The sequence below is a fragment of the Schistocerca nitens genome, chromosome 1, assembly GCF_023898315.1.
Source record: "Schistocerca nitens isolate TAMUIC-IGC-003100 chromosome 1, iqSchNite1.1, whole genome shotgun sequence".
In the NCBI taxonomy this organism is placed as follows: Eukaryota; Metazoa; Arthropoda; class Insecta; order Orthoptera; family Acrididae; genus Schistocerca; species Schistocerca nitens.
In genome coordinates, this window is record NC_064614.1 from 717,740,125 (window position 1) to 717,757,213 (window position 17,089).

A 17,089-nucleotide genomic window follows, 5' to 3' on the forward strand; every position below is an offset into this window, starting at 1 on the left:
AGATTATGGTAGTGGTGGGCCACCAGAGGTGCAGACCCACTGCAGTCCTTGTAGAGACGGCCAGCAGCCATCTGTTGCGACTGTGCAGTTGCACAATCACCATTGAAGAGTCTTGCGGACAATATAGCAAGTCCATGAACCACCGCTTGTCCACTCAATAAAAATTTTTTTTTTTGAAACGTCCTTAGAACCAGCAATGCTGTTAACCAATCCCTTGCTGAATTATTAACACACGTGCAAGCACTAACAGTCCCCACTTCTCACATTCAGTGCATGTATTATGACCAACAGAAACGTGTGCAGTGAAATGATACTTAAATTGAAGAACTGGTATCCATACATTTATAAATTTACAACATAAGAATACAAAGGTATTACAAAAGTACAAAATACATCATTAAAGAACATAACAGTACAGATAACATTTGTAGCAACACAGGCTTTACAAAAGAATAGAAATAAACATATACATCAGTGTTACAGGAATTAGGACATAAGTAAATATATAAAATAATGAGAATAGTTTCCGAATCATTAATTTCACATATGAGCATTGAAACAGAACAGAATTAATAATGTCTATAAACATCTTTACAAAGAAAATAACATATTATTAATGCAAATTATATTTGGGGATAAAGGTATTCCTCATCATAGTGAATGTAGCTTAGTACTAGAAAAATTCTACAACATAAATCTTATTAGCTAAACACATAAAGACAGGAAAAACAGAAATACACAAGGGTACACTAACACATAGCGGAATAACATAAAAGGAAAGGACAGGGTCCGTTTTCAGTGTAACATTTGGTACTGCAGTCCAACTCAAAACTTCCTTCCATAGATCTTTCCTCTTATTTCAAAATTTTGTCCCACACAAAAATCCTATCTATGAATGCTTTCTGTATTTACATGTTCACATATTTCTTACCTCGTTATTTGTTTTCCATTATCTTACCTCATCATTTATTTCCAAGAAAAGCCTACCTAAACCTGTTGTCGCTAAACCCTACTTTTTTGTTCATATCCTCTTTCAAAATACTTTTTTTTTGGCCAAACCATTTTCTTATACCTTCTCAATGCATTTCTTCCAATTCATCACAACTCGTTCTCTTATATAGCTTACCCCATCTTAAGTTAACTTAAATCTACTGAGCTCAGATGCATAAACTAAGGGATGACGCAATGCAGCAGTACAAAACAATTAACACAAACAGCAATGACAAAAAATGCAAATTGGCAAAGCTAGCAGCAATAAATTTAATTAGCAAAGCAATTGCCACATTAAAACTAATATAAGGCCATGTGCAGCAAACAAGAAAAATAAATCAGTAGTAAAACTGGCTTAACAGAGTAATAAAAAGTGAAATTTATTAGCACTATGCCTGGCAAACAGCAGCAGCAAATGCAATAACTTATATCTAATCATGACAAACCCACAAGTTCCCAGGTTCGTATCCTGGCAGGTCGCCATCTGAAATGTCCCCTTAGAAAAATTATAAATGACTATGCTTAAACTGGCACACAATATTTTTAGCGCATCGCAATCTGACTTTTAATAATCCCTGCAAAAGAATGGCCATGACTAACAATAACTTATACCTTTCATGAATCACTTACCTCACAAAAATCTTCGTTACTCAAACTACTGCAATACAGCGAGCGCCAATACTGCCAGCTAAATAAAAGATTCTAACTACTGAAGGCACTAACGACTGATAGGCATAGTTAGCAAAAGAAAGGTTTTGATAAAAAGCAGACAATGTATTTACTTTAACAGTGTTCAAAAGTCATAATATATATCAGTTCATGACATCCAGTCTTACAAATTTAATGTCCCTGATTGACACACGTCCAGATCATCCGCTCTCAAAACTCTGCCATCTCTCTCCCCACATCCACCACTGCTGGTGGCTCACCTCCAACTGCGCAATGCTATGCGCTGTTAACATCCAACTGCCCAACACTACTATAGCAAATTCCAACAATGCCACCCAGCCACAGACTGCACACAGCACAGTCAGTGATTTTCATATAGAGCCCTACATGGCATTACCAACATAAAACCCTACACAGCCTACTTACAAAACTAGAGGACTATCGCAGGTGAAAACAGCGACATGTGAACGTTTTCTATAAAATACTGTAGGTTTGTGAGAGAACTGAATACAATGAGCTCGAAAACTTTCTCTTCGTGTAACATAGACTTCTGTTAACATGGCGGAGTGGCCGTGCGGTTTGAGGCGCCATGTCACGGACTGCGCGGCCCCTCCCGCCGGAGGTTCGGGTATCCCCTCGGGCATGGATGTGTGTGTTGCTCTTAGCATAAGTTAGTTCAAGAAGTGTGTAAGTTTAGGGACCGATGACTTCAGCAGTTTGGTCCCTTAGGAATTCACATACATTTGAAGATTTTTAGTTAACATGCTCTGTTGCGGAGCAAAACTGACTGTTGGTTGGTCCTGATTTGCGTATGTGAAAAGTGTCGTGAAATAAAACTTTAAACTTCAGGAAATACAAATTTTGATATAAAGAATTTCGTGCTCATTGTAAACTATACAACTAAAACTCACTACCGAAGCAGATTATGAAAGATGCTTAATATGAAATGCAATGTTAGACTAAAAATATCGACAAAAATAAATTACTGCTCTACTCGGAAGAAAATAGCTGTTTGAAATAACCAACACTGTTCACTGAAAAATTATGTATTTACTGGCACGAGACCCGATAATACTGACTACACATTGTTTTCACAAGGGTGGAAGTTAAGATCAGCCCTGAAATAAAAGTGACTTCCCTCTTCCTCATTACGTCGTTTTTGTGTCTGGAGAACTGAAGTTCCCGAAACCAAATACAAATCAGCAGATGCAGCACCCGAAGATAAAAATCTACACTCCTGGAAATGGAAAAAAGAACACATTGACACCGGTGTGTCAGACCCACCATACTTGCTCCGGACACTGCGAGAGGGCTGTACAAGCAATGATCACACGCACGGCACAGCGGATACACCAGGAACCGCGGTGTTGGCCGTCGAATGGCGCTAGCTGCGCAGCATTTGTGCACCGCCGCCGTCAGTGTCAGCCAGTTTGCCTTGGCATACGGAGCTCCATCGCAGTCTTTAACACTGGTAGCATGCCGCGACAGCGTGGACGTGAACCGTATGTGCAGTTGACGGACTTTGAGCGAGGGCGTATAGTGGGCATGCGGGAGGCCGGGTGGACGTACCGCCGAATTGCTCAACACGTGGGGTGTGAGGTCTCCACAGTACATCGATGTTGTCGCCAGTGGTCGGCGGAAGGTGCACGTGCCCGTCGACCTGGGACCGGACCGCAGCGAAGCACGGATGCACGCCAAGACCGTAGGATCCTACGCAGTGCCGTAGGGGACCGCACCGCCACTTCCCAGCAAATTAGGGACACTGTTGCTCCTGGGGTATCGGCGAGGACCATTCGCAACCGTCTCCATGAAGCTGGGCTACGGTCCCGCACACCGTTAGGCCGTCTTCCGCTCACGCCCCAACATCGTGCAGCCCACCTCCAGTGGTGTCGCGACAGGCGTGAATGGAGGGACGAATGGAGACGTGTCGTCTTCAGCGATGAGAGTCGCTTCTGCCTTGGTGCCAATGATGGTCGTATGCGTGTTTGGCGCCGTGCAGGTGAGCGCCACAATCAGGACTGCATACGACCGAGGCACACAGGGCCAACACCCGGCATCATGGTGTGGGGAGCGATCTCCTACACTGGCCGTACACCACTGGTGATCGTCGAGGGGACACTGAATAGTGCACGGTACATCCAAACCGTCATCGAACCCATCGTTCTACCATTCCTAGACCGGCAAGGGAACTTGCTGTTCCAACAGGACAATGCACGTCCGCATGTATCCCGTGCCACCCAACGTGCTCTAGAAGGTGTAAGTCAACTACCCTGTCCAGCAAGATCTCCGGATCTGTCCCCCATTGAGCATGTTTGGGACTGGATGAAGCGTCGTCTCACGCGTTCTGCACGTCCAGCACGAACGCTGGTCCAACTGAGGCGCCAGGTGGAAATGGCATGGCAAGCCGTTCCACAGGACTACATGCAGCATCTCTACGATCGTCTCCATGGGAGAATAGCAGCCTGCATTGCTGCGAAAGGTGGATATACACTGTACTAGTGCCGACATTGTGCATGCTCTGTTGCCTGTGTCTATGTGCCTGTGGTTCTGTCAGTGTGATCATGTGATGTATCTGACCCCAGGAATGTGTCAATAAAGTTTCCCCTTCCTGGGACAATGAATTCACGGTGTTCTTATTTCAATTTCCAGGAGTGTATTTTTGTTTGTTTGTCAGAGATGTTCAGTTGCCACGTATGGTGTAAGGCGCAATGAACACACTATAAAAATTAGAACTTCACTATGATGGCGATAGGTTTTACTTAAAAGAAAATCATTGTTGAGAAGTCACACTCTGATTATTGACAAAAAGGCACCAAAACATAATAAGACTCTAACAATTACAAAAGTCTCTCATTTTATAGAAAATACGAACATACCTTTAATAATCCTCCAAAATCATCTCCATTAAATAATAACAGGGAAGTATTTGACCAGTGGCCCCAAGGTTGCTGGCAACGCCCTTCGAATTCCTGGAGGCACTATCTAGATCTGTCGTGTGATGTCTCTCTAGTTTGAGGCCACTAAGATCTTTGTTTGAGGTTGTTGATGGGGGTGGGGCGTGTTGTGGTGTCCAGATTTGGGGAGTACTAACGGGGCGAGGAGGACGGTGTGAGAGGTGTGGCAAGTAAAGCGACCACTGGCGCAAGCGTCTTGGCACGGAGTCCGGTGAGTGGTTGCTGGGCATATTAGTGGGCCCATTTGAACCTGTGGCATATTTCGAGTGCCGTATTCGTGCGTAGCCTGGCTGGCCGTGGCACACCGATGACAGAGTTCAAGGCAGTTTCGCCGTGCAGAATTTGCTTCGTTTCGTAATCTTCGGTTTCGTTTAAGATTTTGAGGTCTTAACTGTTATTTTCATATTGATATTATATTTTTGTTGCGATTATTGCGATTTCTTAGCTGATCTATTTCACCACCAGTCGGTTCCTTGAATTGTGGCAGTTGTTTGCTCTAGTCGCTAGTGGGCTTGGTTGCTTGTCAAAAGCATATCTAAAACTGTGTGAGCCGATGGTGTTTCTTGAGCCGGAACGATAACGTGTTAAACATATTCGAACACCTGATGAATACCTTTCCCTTAAAATACGGCCGGTTTCGAGACAGCTTCGGCCATCGCCGACGTCATCGCTCTGTTGATTATTTTGGATTAGGAGGTGCCTGGGTCTCAAAATTTACAGTTGCTGAATAATTGGGTTTGGCAGACTAGTTTTCTTTCTGGCGTTTCGCTGTCGATGTTGAGGCGAAATGGTTGAAATGGCTCTGAGCACTATCGAACTTAACATCTGATGTCATCAGTCGCCTAGAACTTACAACTACTTAAACCTAACTAACCTAAGGACATTACTCACATCCACGCCCTAGGCAGGATTCGAACCTGCGACCGTAGCGGTCGCGCGGTTCCAGACTGTAGCGCCTAGAACCGCACGGCCACTCCGGCCGGCTGTAGAGGCAGTTATTAGCCAGTTATTTTTGCCTTCGCGTAATTGAACTTACTGCATTAATAATTTTTTTCCGATCTGTACCTAATGAAGAGGGCCTTGGAAGGCGAATCCTCTTGTTGCAAACTTCCTTGGCCGTTCTGTTTGTGGTAGTCTTGTGCTCCTTGCGTAAACTGCAACGGACAGCAAATTTGGAACGTCAGTTCTTGGATTAATGCAAGACAGATAACACACACACTGAACACTAGTGCCACTCAAGATGACCAAAGTCCGAGATATCGATAGTTAGACTACGAACTAGAAGGTGAGGTAACATTGACTCTGTCCCTCTGTCTTTTGACAGGGTGGAGAGCAGGACTGCCAACAGAGTTTAAACAAAACCCTCCATCCCTTTTTACAAGGTAGCTTGCTGATTTAATCCCAACTGCCTCCTTAATGACACTGTCCCATTAACTGGACGTGGATGCCAATATCTTAGCAATGTTCGGCAATAGCAAATCTACTTGGCTGCAGTAATCGTGTGCGCCGTTTATTCTCAGTACATCGGTCCTCCACGGTCCTGATAGTTTGACCAATATATGCCACTCCACAGCTACAAGGAATGTGATATAAATTCGCCTTACGCGAAGCACGATCATCCTTAACGGAACCCTCTAAGACGTATGCTTTGCCGGCGATGGGCGAGGCATGACAGAATCTCTGACCAGAGAGTAGTACGTCGTTAGTTGTTGCTTGTCGCTAGTCTGCGCTTGACTGCGCGAGTCGATAGTACTAGTCTGGTGTAGTCTGCGTGTGTCGGCGGGTGTCGGCGCGTGTTGGCTGTGTGCTCTGCTCGCGACTCTGGTCAGGACTCTGGAGGATGAGTATTGTTGTAGAAGGTAAAGAAGCAGCCTTGCGCATATTTAATAATGTATGTTAATTGTAATTTAATTTGTTCCAAAAAATGTCCCAATAATAATATTTATAATATAAAGTAACTCTTTTAAAGAAAAGCATTCACTTCAATTTGCAATGCATTATCATTGCTTCCAAGAATCAATATATATATATATATATATATATATATATATATATATATATATATATATATATATATATATATATATACGCCAGCATTGCACGAAGCTGTGTCGAAAAATGACTAATTAAGAGCAGATATAATTGCAGTTTTATTGAGGTAAGAATTTTTGCTTTTTTTATTCAGAATACAGGGCCGAAGGGCAGCGCTGTTGTCCTCATAAAATTCATCAGGTTACAAAACTTTTTTATTATTTTGGTGTTTAGGAATTTTTCTATTTCGAACTTGACGTTAAATGAGAAGAGAATTTTTGTGGTAACATTAAATGTGAATGCATTTCTGCACACAGACTATAAATGGGAGCCAATTTTTTTCAGAGGTCACAATATTAAAAAAAAAATTCATTTAATTATTTTTTTTGTGGCGAGGTTACACTTGGCACATTTTCATTTCCATTCAATAATTTCTGTGGGGAAGTTACACTTGGCGACATCCCGCCAGGATCGTATTTCTTTGTGAATCTTGTGAGAAGTAGTCATATATCTGCTCTTATTTACTTAAATGTAGTTTGCATCTGGAACAACGCATTTACTAATTGGTCACTCTTTCTTTCGCAGATCATCGGCAATTTGTTGCTCTTTGTTGTAATTGTGTTTGTTGCATTTTGTGTTGTCCTTGTTTGATTTGTGCTTAATTTTGATTAGTGAAAATGCCGCGAAATACTGTTAACAGTACATCGCGATGTGCAATGAGCGAAATAGCCGACTCTAATAATTTGACCGATAGTATTTGCGACTTTCAGTGCAATGATGATAATCCCCTAATTGTAGACAATCAGTGCGTACCGACCACTAATGTTGATTTTGATCCTAGTGATAAGCAAATAAATTCAATTGTGTCGTCTGTTAATTTAACGACAATGGATGACGCGGCACGTTCTGTTACAATGAACGCTGCCCAGCTTGACACACCTGGTTTACGAAATTTACGTAATGAACATACAAATTTTTCTAACGAAAATGAACAGTGTACTCAAAGTACGGCAGATTTATTTGATTCCGAGGTAGTGACTAACAGTGCACATCCGATTGGGAAACCTTTTCGAGAATCACAGAATGACCAAATGGTTACACAAAACGTGACAATTGCAGGTACGCCATTAAACAGCACAGAGAATAGAGTAGGTAATATTGGGTTGGATCAAATTATGGCACTATTGCTACAACATAGTGCAAATTTCAAACAACTTAATGAAAATTCCATACAACAAAGTGAAAGACAAGATCACAATCATAAACAATTTAGTGAAAATCTCAAACAACAACTTAATGAAAATTCCAAACAACTTAATGAAAAACAAGACAACCTTAATGAAAATTTCAAACAACTTAGTGAACAGAACAAACAGCTTAATGAAAATTTCAAACAACTTAATGAAAAACATGACGCCCTTAATGAAAAATTAGACAACAATTCCAGACAGCTTAGCGAAGAGATTACAGCCGTTGCAGTGCAATGTCATGATACTAAAGAACAATTACGTGTGGAAATTGAGGCTTGTGCTAGGAAAAGTAGTGAAGAAATTAGATCTGTTGCTCTAGAATTAAGGGATATGCAAACAGCTACAACAGAATCACTTAGAGGCGAAATTAGTGCAGTCGGTAAACAATGCTCTGAAAACGCAACACAGTTACGCGACGAGTTTAAATTAATGTCAGCAGAACTTTCGCGCACACTGGATGCAAAAGTAGACGCGAAATTCGACCAACAGAACAGTCAAATTGACGAACGTTTTAATCACCACCTACAAAACAGTGAAACGCGTTTCCGTAAATTCATACAGGAACAAAATAAAGTAAAACGACAAGTCATGGAAACAATTACTGCACAGAGACAGGAAGATAAACGTAAATTGTTTACGAAAGCAAAAACATACGTAGACAACAATATTGCTACAGTATCAGACGAAATTAATACTATCAAACAATTGAACACCGAATTGCGTGATGAAATTTCCGATCTTAAAACAAAAACAGACACACACACAGTAGACTTTCAGACAGTGACCGACAGACTTGAACAATTAGAACTAATTCAGGATCCCGATGTCATCAAAGCAGACGTTAAAAAATTGAACAAAACCACACGTAAAATACAAAAACAGATTAATGCTTGTGACTCTAAAAACGATGATCAAGTAAAAATACTGAGTGAAAATTATAATGAATTGGCCAGTCGTATTGATGTTATCGAAAGTAATAATGACAGCAAATCAGACGATACTTCACCGATTTCTTTTAATCAAACACCTGAATTCCAAAATCTACAGCAGACGATCAGTGAGATAGATTCGTCCAATAATACATTACGTAGAAAATTGTCAACTCTACAGCAAGAAGGGACAGAGTTAAAAAATGTTTCAGTCAATAACACGTCACAGCATACGGCACATTCCGAACATTTCTCACACTCACACAGCCAGTATAACTTAAGTAATTTACAGAGACTACGCGACTTAAAATCCGAAAGACACAAACAAACAGATTCTTATGCAATCGTGAACCTGTTCACAAATTCAGAGACGATAACGTTGATTATAAGCAACTTTTATCCGTAGGAAAATCTAAGGTATTTAAAAATGACGGAGCACTGATACACGCTTTGAACTGGATACGTCGATTTATTTTTGTACTTTCATCAGTTTGGGCTGTAGTGCAGAAACCAGAACTGGCATGCATACAACAATTTGCTTTTGAATTTTTACCGGCATTGCCTGTAACGCAGAAGCTAAAATTTATTTGCAGCGTGTAGTTGACCTCAGGGGATTCATTACGCTTCGATGAATATGTGCCGTAGCGTGCACAGGGCCCCGAGCCGTAGTAGTGCTATTTCATCTTTAGTTTTCTGCACTGCTGCCTTCTCTTCTACTGTCCTTTATATCTATCTAAATAGCTATTTAACTATCCCTCTATCTAGGATTAAGAATGAGTAATGAAAACCCGATGTGACAAGTTATACCGAAAGTGACAATTTTTCATTAGACGCTCCAGAAATGACAACCACGAGAACTTTAATAACAGACAAAAAAAAAAAAAATTAATCATCAGTATGTGTAAAATTAGCAGCAACAGCAAACGCATTTTGGTAACAGTAGAGGTTTTTCTCCGCAACAGCAACAAAACCAACCGGTTAGCATACCTAACCAACAATGTAATGTACAAGGTCAACCGAGCTTTAATGTTTCGCCGCGTACGCTTATAGCTTCGGCTCCAACAAATAGTAACGCACAGCAACAAGGGAATCAGTACGTACAGAAAATACACTATTTCAATTCCTATCGCACTGCAGCGTATAGAAATGACTATCATGACGGACGTAAAAATAATGAGCACAATTTTCAGCGTACATTTAATAACAGTCGATCTTATCAGCAGCAAGAACATCAGCAACAACATATTATCATGAATGAACCAGACAGTAGGTATCATCCAGAACGTAATACGTCAGGAAGAAATAACAGAACAGTACAAATAGTGGAAATGCCACAGCATCCTCCCGAAAATAATGACACGTCAGATGGAATTTGACTAGATACAGTACAGGTTGCATATTCCAGTAACGCAAGCAATACTTTTGACACGCAGAATGTTGTTCACGAGAATGATATTTGAAACATGCTTTGTTGAATGCACCACTTTAATCGCACCCAGATCTTACCAGAAATTTTTCTATTGCCACCGACAGTTCTAACAGCGCTTTAGGTGTACATATTTTTCAGGAAATTGAAGAAGATGGTTGTACAGTAATTAAAAACATCCCTTTTGCAAGTCGCATTCTGTCACCTGCTGAACGAAATTATTCTGTTACAGAACTTGAAACATTATGTGTTGTATGGGCTTTTACCAGATTTAGGCATTTTCTTTATGGAAGACACACTACCGTTTACACAGATCATAGAGCGATACAATTTTTACTTTCGGCTTAATTTACACACGACAGATTAAGTAGATGGAAACTTTATTTGCAGGAATTTAATTTTACAATTGTTCACATTCCCGGCACACAAAATATTGTAGCAGACGCACTATCCCGTTCTCTTAACAACAATCAGCAAGACATCGCAACCAACTTCTGCAAAGCAAATTTCAGCGTCATGTACATTCAACAAGTTGCATTTGAAAATTTCATTTCGTCGTCATTAAAAGACATAGCACAAGAGCAGAGTAAAGACAACGTATGGAAAGAAATCAAACACCTTTGGCAAGATAGGAATAATGTTACCATTAGAAACCATTACACTGTATGCAATGACATTCTGTTTCGCCGCTCTCATCCTGACAGCAACAATTGGTTATTATGCATTCCTGACGAACTTGTTAACAAATTAATCTGGTATACTCATTTAAGTTACGCACATTACGGAGCCAGAAAATGTTTTCCTATACTGAGGCAGAACTGTTATTTTACCAACATGGAGAAACGTATACGGCGAGTTTTAGCGTCATGTAAAATCTGCCAGAAAGCTAAATCAGACACGACTTCACATATTCCTCCATTACATCCCTTTGAACCTGTTAAATTGAGACATATGGCCACTGTAGACATTTTTGGTCCGATTCCAAGAACTAATAGAGGTTTTTGCTACATCTTTGTCGCTGTTTAACTCACTTGAAAATTTGATACCTTCACTCCGTTACGCAACGCTACTGCTAAAACTGTTTCGAAAGCATTTGTAAAACATTTTCTATTTCATGTAGGGCATGTGTTGAAAGTAATTTCCGACAATGGATCACAGTTTCGATCTGCTATATGGACACGTATGTTACGAGCTAGAAACATTTCACCGATTTATATATCCAGGCACCATGCTTCTTTGAACCCTTGTGAACGATTAATGAAAGTAATTGATAAACTGTGTAGAATATACTGCCATAAAAAACATATTGATTGGGACACATACATACTCTCATTCCAAGATGTAATTAATTCCATACCAAATGAATCTACTATGCTATCTCCGTCTGTTATACTGAAAAATGTTGAACCACCTAACAAAATTAAAGAATTAGGAACCTTTCCTACATCTCGTCGACTACGACACCATGAAATAATTGACATTGCGCTGAACAACATCAAACGTGCCGCAGAGCGCCGGAGAAGACAGCAAAAACAGGTTTGTACACGCCGTGACTTTCACATTGAACAGAAGATATTAGTACGTACACACTATTTATCCAATAGAGGAAAAGGTAGGTGTAGTAAATTTGAACTTCTATACGCAGGTCCATATCGGATTCGCAGCATTCCTCACCCCAATGTAGTACACGTCGAAACTTTGAGAACCAGAAAAACCAAAGGGAACCACCACATATCCAACATAAAACCTTTTATTGAATGAACATACTTTATGATTTATCACACTGTAATGCCATTTCCTAATTTTTTATGACCACTTATGCAATTATATTTATGTGACTACTTACTGATGATTATCGTATTTCTTCTTGGCAAGTGCCTGGCAAGGTAAGGTTAGCAGGTCGCTTTTCTTGTCGTTACATATCAGACCGTGCATATTTGCCATTTTTTATGTATGTATGACTGTTTTCCTGTTTTGTTTGTATGCACTATGAAATAGTTAAGAAATAACAAACACCAGTTGACTTTAACATTTTTGCCATGTGATATCTCAACATCGTGACCACTTAACTTTTTTTTTTTTTTTTTTTTTTTTGTGCTGCTGCATTGTGATACACTATGTACATCTGTCCTTCTGAACACTGTCGATGTTTTTGACATGTTACGTTTTCTGTCATGCTATGCTGTATGCTCAATTATGTTACTATAAACCAGTTTTTATTTAGTGGGTATATGAATTAAATGCAAGATATTAATCTTTGTTCATCATTTTCAGAAAGAAATAACGTGTAAAAGAAATAAATTAAACAGAAATGGGAATTTCACCTTCGGAATGAACGAAAGAAGATGCAATACCTCGTGACGAAGAGTAAATGGATCAGAATTAACAAGCATTAACAAGAATATACTATACACATCGTATGATAGCAGTCTTAACAATTTTTTTCTTTCAGAATACGAGGCGATTGATGCAGGCTGTCAGACAGAACTACACATCTTAGTTTTAGTGCTGAAATATGCTAGAAATAAGGAATAGTTGTACAGTGAATAATGTAGTGACTTTTTTGCAGATGATAATCAATGGTGATTAATGATGAAGAATATGCTACTATGGATAATGAAGTTTTTCTTTACAGGTGATGATAATAATGGAGTTATGGTAATATGGATAATTAAGTTTTTTCTTTGCAGATGAGGATAATGTTGAAGTTTAAGTATTTATGCTATGTAGTTATTTAAGTATCTGTTGCAGTTCATTTTGACAGTATGTCTTATATCGCATGGTATGATGACTGAAGGTTTTGGAAAGGACAGCTAGAGAACATATATATATATGTTTTTTTATACACATTTCACTACCTATTAATTCGAAGTTCACTACTTTTCAGCATAATATGCGTTTCTTCTTTCAGTTTAATGATCCATTTTGTATAATTTGCAGGAGAAATTATTCATGAAATTAATGTGCTATAAGCAGTTGTTCATTAAACCTATGTCATTTATGAATGTGATCACATATACTCTACTTGTTTCATAACCTTGCTACAGCTGACTCATGACGAATGACGTTACACATCTTCATTTGCAGCAATAACTCAAAAGCAAATATTGTTATCCCCCAGTAATTGATTAATGATCCCAACGCAATGCATTGCTAGCAAAAAAAAAAAAAAAATTATTACCAGTCCCAAATAATGCTACCAGTGTAAGAGAGTACTGAGTAATACTGATCGGCTCTGAATAGTATGTCACTTCAATAATGACTTCTGAATAATACTGAATGATGCTTTGTAATAATGCACAAATACTATGCGCATAATTTCTGTAAATAATATTTTTGATATACTCTATAAATGCTATGCCAATAATTACCGCTTCTTTTGAATGATCACTTCTGAATAATGCATAAAAAAATGCTTTGTAGCTGGCCAGTAAATGCCACTGATTACTGTAATAAGATGACCTATGATGCCAATGATTACTGTAATTAGATTAATTATGTATAAATGCTATGCCAATAATTAACTCATTTTGAATGATGACTTCTGAATAATGCATAAATCAATGCTTTGTATCTGGCCAATGAGTGCCAATAATTACTATATTCAGATAATTTATGAACATTATTCTGTAATACTACATACATGGTACAGAAATGTTCAGTAACTGCGCGATGAGTGCCACCAATTACTCAAATCAGTTGTTGGACTAGTGTAATTCTCAATGAAGACTACTATGTGACTTAATGTGCTTCACCTTCTGACCTCATTACCAGAAATTACTGCAATATCCGTTTGGCCTATCTATCCTCATGATCATGGAGCACTATATTTGGTTTTTGCACTAATTCTACGTTGGTGTACTTTACAAGAACATGGTGTTGACACGACATGCTGTCCACCACCTTGCGCGATGGAGATGTTATTATGGTCCCACTGTTTGGTGTACCTAGTGTACTACCAAAATGATAGCATTGAATATTATTACGACATTTCAGTGTCTTGACTACACTGATTAATACGTCAAGGAAAAGAACTTCAGATTGCCTCACTTGGTGTTGTGCTTCTACAGAAAGATATGGACTTTCAGTGCAGCTGCGTGTAACCTAAAGTGCTACAACTATGACGCAATCCTTCCCATTCCTTTCCTAGTTCTTGTAAAATGGTAAACACTTATACAATGCGTTTAAATTCTTCTGAAATGATAAAGACTTCTATAGTGCGTGTGCACTTCATTTCATTTGTTAACAAGCTTAGTTGTCCTAAAAATGCTAAAGACTTATACAGTGCGTGTGCACTTTATTTCACTCCAGGAGATGTTTGTAAAAATGCTAAAAAACTTATACAGTGCGTGTGCATTTTATTTTACTCCATGATATGTTATGTAAAAATGCTAAAGACTTCTACAGTGCGTGTGCACTTTATTTCACTCTTTGATATGAGTTTTACAGTGCCTGTGCATTTTATGCCATTTGTACTCATTACGTATACATTTAGTGATTCCCAGATATGTTCTGTACTACAGTGCGTGTGCACTTTCGTCATTTTGTTAACATGATTTGTATTCATTGCATATACATTTTTGTGATTTGCTGATATGTTCTGAACTACAGTGCGTGTGCACTTCTGTCATTTGTCAATATGATTTGTACTCATTATGTTTATTTGTTGTAAAAATGCTAAAGAGTTTTACAGTGCGTGTGCACTTTTGCCATTTGTTAATATGTTTTGTACTCATTGTGTATACATTTTGTCGTTGCCTTATATGGTCTGTACTCAGTGCATGTGCACTATATTTTATTTCATGTTCTGCACCTATATATATGTATATATTCTGTGATTGTAAAGTTAGTTAATTAAGAAAAATTTGTTGCTCATGGCAAGTCCAATTGACTCACCATCGCTGCCAAATTTTTGCCCCCCCAGTGGAGGGTTATGTAAGACGTATGCTTTGCCGGCGATGGGCGAGGCATGACAGAATGTCTGACCAGAGAGTAGTATGTCGTTAGTTGTTGCTTGTCGCTAGTCTGCGCTTGACTGCGTGAGTCGACAGTAGTAGTCTGGTGTAGTCTGCGTGAGTCGGCGGGTGTTGGCGCGTGTTGGCTGTGTGCTCTGCTCGCGACTCTCGTCAGGACTCTGGAGGATGAGTATTGTTGTAGAAGGTAAAGAAGCAGCCTTGCGCATATTTAATAATGTATGTTAATTGTAATTTAATTTGTCCAAAGAAATGTCCCAATAATAATTTTTATAATATAAAGTAACTCTTTTAAAGAAAAGCATTCATTTCAATTTGCAATGCATTATCATTGCTTCCAAGAATTAAAAAAAAAATTATACGCCAGCATTGCACGAAGCTGTGTCGAAAAATGACTAATTAAGAGCAGATATATTTGCAGTTTTATTGAGGTAAGAATTTTTGCTTTTTTTATTCAGAATACAGGGCCGAAGGGCAGCGCTGCTGTCCTCATAAAATTCATCAGGTTACAAAACTTTTTTTATTATTTTGGTGTTTAGGAATTTTTCTGTTTCGAACTTGACATTAAATGAGAATAGAATTTTTGTGGTAACATTAAATGTGAATGCATTTCTGCACACAGACAATTAATGGGAGCAAATTTTTTTCAGAGGTCACAATATTAAAAAAAATTATTTAGTTATTATTTTTTGTGGCGAGGCTACACTTGGCTCCATGTCCATTTAAATATTTCAGCGGGGAGGTTACAACCCAAAAGCACTATAATTTTAGATGGAGGCCGGAAAACGCATTTCACATCGTATTTCCGTAAAATACGACCGATATTGTTGGAAGTGCTTCCTACGTAAGGAGAAAGTCTGCTACCTTTTTGCCTTCATACTAACAGGTTCAGTTAAAAAACAGGCAGGTGTTGTTTAATAACGTCTTCAGTTAAGTAAGACTGCAAAAAAGAAACTAGCAGGCCTCCAATTATAACAGCTTTAGTAATTTCATTTAACTGAAGCTGTTATCATTGGCGGACTCCCTGTTTTGTACTCGGTAATATTGCTTAACTAGTGTTGTTATAACTGAAGGCCAGCATCTTTTTTATTTGGTAATTTTACTGAACTGAAACTGTTATTAAAGAACGGTTGCCTACTTTGTGTTGGTAATTTTGCTTAACTGAAGCTGTTATCATTGAAAGCCTGACTGTTTTCTTTTTGCAAATGTTACTTATTAAAGAAGGCCAACCTGTTTTCCATCTGGTGATTTCATTTAACTGAAGCTGTTGTTAAAGAAAGCCTGCCTGATTTTCTTTTTGGAAATTTTACTTAACAGCAGCTGTTATCATTGTAGGCCTTCCTGTTTTCTGTTTGGTACCTATACTTAACTGAAACTCTTATTAAAGAATAACTGCCTTGTTGCTGTTAATGAAGCTGTTACTTTTGAAGACTTGCCTGATTTCTATTTGCCAATTCTACTTAGGTGAAACTTTGATGAGTGATGACCTACTTGTTTTGTGTTTCGTAATTTTGGTTAACGTAAGTTCTTATTATTGAAGACGTGCCCGTTATCTATTTGATGATTTTACTTAATTATCACCGAAGTTAAGCGATGTCGGGCGTGATCGGCATTTGGATGGGTGACCATCCTGGCCGCCATGCACTGTTGCCATTTTTCGGGGTGCACTCAGCCTCGTGATGTCGACCGATTAGTAGCGGCTTCGGTCAAGAATACCATCATAACAGCCGGGAGAGCGGTGTGCTGACCCCACGCCCCTCCTATCCGCATCCTCCACTGAGGACGACACGGTGGTCGAATGGTCCCGGTAGGCCACTCGTGGCCTGACGACGGAGTGTTGTGTGTGCTTTTCTTAATTGATGTTGTC